The sequence below is a fragment of the Dendropsophus ebraccatus genome, chromosome 7 (genome assembly GCF_027789765.1).
Source record: "Dendropsophus ebraccatus isolate aDenEbr1 chromosome 7, aDenEbr1.pat, whole genome shotgun sequence".
In the NCBI taxonomy this organism is placed as follows: Eukaryota; Metazoa; Chordata; class Amphibia; order Anura; family Hylidae; genus Dendropsophus; species Dendropsophus ebraccatus.
Window position 1 is genome coordinate 137,784,453 of NC_091460.1, and position 3,292 is coordinate 137,787,744.

Sequence of the window (3,292 nt, forward strand, 5' to 3'; positions counted from 1 at the left end):
CAATCCGCTTATCAGTCTGCTGCCTTTTAACTGACTACCACTCCTCCCTGGGTGCTGGGACAACTTGATCCAGTCCTGAGAATCTTTCCCAGGACTGGATCCAGCTTTTTCCATCACCCGGGAGCATCGGCACAGAGTTACAAGGCAGCCGGCTAATGAGCAGATTGCAGAGATAATGAAGCGCTTTGCTTCCTTATTGTAAATTCACTCATCTCTTCTATCAACATTAACCCTATGACAACCAAGGGTCCCTTTCTCTGTCCCCTGCCGCTGTTAGAAGCTTGTAACAGCAGCAGGGAAAAGAGGGGGCAAAGCTTGCGGATGCGCGCCAGACTTACCCCCTCCCTTTCCCGGTGACCTCCATAGCCAGGCTTCCGGTGTCCATGGCTACCATCGCAAAGCCCTGATGCTTACCAGAGAATTCTCCCTTTGTAGAGCTTTTGTGCCTGTGTCATCCTGCATCGTAAATAAGTATCTAAAGATGTTGCAAATAGAAAGTACACCTTATCCCACTAAAAAACAAGACCTCATATAGGCATGTCGACTTTAAAAAGTGAAAAGGTTTTGGCGACAATGAAAAAAAAAAAAAAAAAAATGTGCTTGGTTGTGAAGGGGCACTGACCTCTGAATACTGGCTTTCACACAGGTCCAGCTGGGAAGTCCTTTGTTCTCTGCTGGCGATTTTTTTTTTTCTTCAGTTTTTATTCTTGCCACTGAGGCTTAAACTAAACTGAGACTTTAGGGGAGATTTACCAAACTGGTGTAAAGTAGAATTGGCTCAGTCGCCCCCGGCAACCAATCAGATTCCACTTTTCATTCCTCACAGATTCTTTGAAGAACGAAAGATGGAATCTAATTGGTTGCTAGGGGCAACTAAGCCAATTCTACTTTACACCAGTTTGATAAATCCTCCCCTTTGTGTTGTCTGTGGTGATAAGAGGAGGCTGCTGTATAGTGATTTGTACAGCATTGCAGCGTCATGTGACACCAGCAGATAGAGTAGAGAATAGCAGCTCCCTGTGGAATGATCTTTTCAAAGGTTAGAGTTTTCTCAGTAATGTTTCACATTCATCTCCGGGGAACACACTCTGGGGGAGATTTATCAAACATGGTGTAAAGTGAAACTGGCTCTGTTGTTCCTAGCAACCAATCAGATTCCACCTTTCATTTTCCAAAGAGTCTGTGAGGAATGAAAGGTGGAATCTGATTGGTTGCTAGGGGCAACTGAGCCAGTGTCACTTTACGCCATGTTTGATAATTCTCCCCCTTTGTCTACTGTTGAATATGTCCATGAGGCTTGCTGTAAAGCATGTCACTAACTGCTGTTAAACAACTCAGACAACATAGCAGCCCTGATAACATTGTACAAAAAGTGAAATAAATAAAAAAAATAATAATAAAAAAGTCAGAAAATAGGAATGGATTGGAATAAAAGAAAAACTTTTAGTGTCTGATCAGTAAAAGAAATTTTAGGTGATGCATTTCCTTTAAAGCCAAAAATTACCTTTTTTTATTTTTATTTTTAATGCAAAATGAATGTTCTAAAAATCTTTGCCCTGACCTATACAGTACACGCACTCTACATAAACAGGAATGTTATTATGAAGAACCTCACCCATAAATAATAGATCCTTAAAGGCAAGTGAATTACTCTGGGATCTGTGCCAGACCGGCCTGACCTCCACTGATATATACATCTGCTCCAATCCAACACTGTCTGGATTTACTCCTAGTAGTCACCGTTCACACCTCAGCTTTCTGATGGAGTAGTAACTGATTGCTATGGGGAAAATCTGATTGATAAATCTGGGCCAGGTGTGTTCTCCAGATGCTGCAAAACTACAACTCCCAGTTTTCACTCTTTTTTTTTTTTTTGTTCTTCCCCCAATAAAAATTCTCCCATCAGTTGTCCGAATTTTTTTTTACTATTCTATATACATTGTTATGCTCTACTATACAGAAAGGAATGCAAAAAGGGGCACTACTATAGCCAGACATCTAGTTATAGGGGGTAGCATTACAGGTGCCAATTTACTATAGGGGTACAACTGACGGGGCAGCTACTATAGGGGGGCAACTGCTATAGGGGAACAACTTACAGGGGGGGGGGCAACTCACAGGGGGGCAGCTACTATAGGGGTACAACTCATGGGGAGGGATTACTACTATAGGGGTATATCTCACGGGGGGGCAGCTAGTATAGGGGTACAGCTCACGGGGACAGCTAGTATAGGGGGACAGCTAGTATAGGGGTACATCTCACAGGGGGGCAGCTACTATAGGGGTACAACTCATAGGGGGACAACTACTATAGGTACAACTCACAGGGGCACAGCTACTACAGGGTGACAATTCACAAGGTGACAGTTACTATAAGGGGGCATTTATAATAGAGGGAAACTTGCAGGGAGCCAGCTACTATAGAGATACAACACACAGGGGAGGGGGGCCAGCTACTATAGAGGTACAACTCACAGGGGGGCAGCTACTATAGAGGTACAACTCACAGGGGGGCAGCTACTATAGGGGTACAACTCACAGGGGGGCAGCTACTATAGAGGTACAACTCACAGGGGGGCAGCTACTATAGAGGTACAACTCACAGGGGGGCAGCTACTATAGGGGATACAACACACAGGGGAGGGGGGCCAGCTACTATAGAGGTACAACTCACAGGGGGGGCAGCTACTATAGGGGTACAACCTACAGGGGGGCAGCTACTATAGGGGTACAACTCACAGGGGGGCAGCTACTATAGGGGTACAACATACTGGGGGGCAGCTACTATAGGGGTACAACATACTGGGGGGCAGCTACTATAGGGGTACAACTAACAGTGGGACAGGGGAACACTGCTTAATAAGTGTAAACCCGGCCAAAGCTGGAGAGGGCTACTTTAGATCCTATGGTACTGTCTCGTCTTAGTATAGTTTTGGCTAAAAAAAAAAAAAAAGAAAAAAAGAAACTGCATAATATAAATAGTAGCAAAACCGCTTAGTGTGAATGGCCTGTTATAATGTCTTTAAGTTAACATGAATCCGCCCAGAATTCTCTGATTACATAGAGAACCACTGGAACCTTTAGTAAAAGAACTATACTGGTAATGTAAGTGCATAATTCCCCTCCCAGTAAGCCTCAGGTATCGCACGGGTCAGCGCAGTGGTGGGAACACGGCCCAGGACGGGCACACTCCCTCACACTCATCACTGTCATCTGACAGCTGCTCTGACAGCCGCACAGCTTACACGTCTCACTGCGCCTGCGCACTCCCAGGCTCGGCCGATGGGCGGGG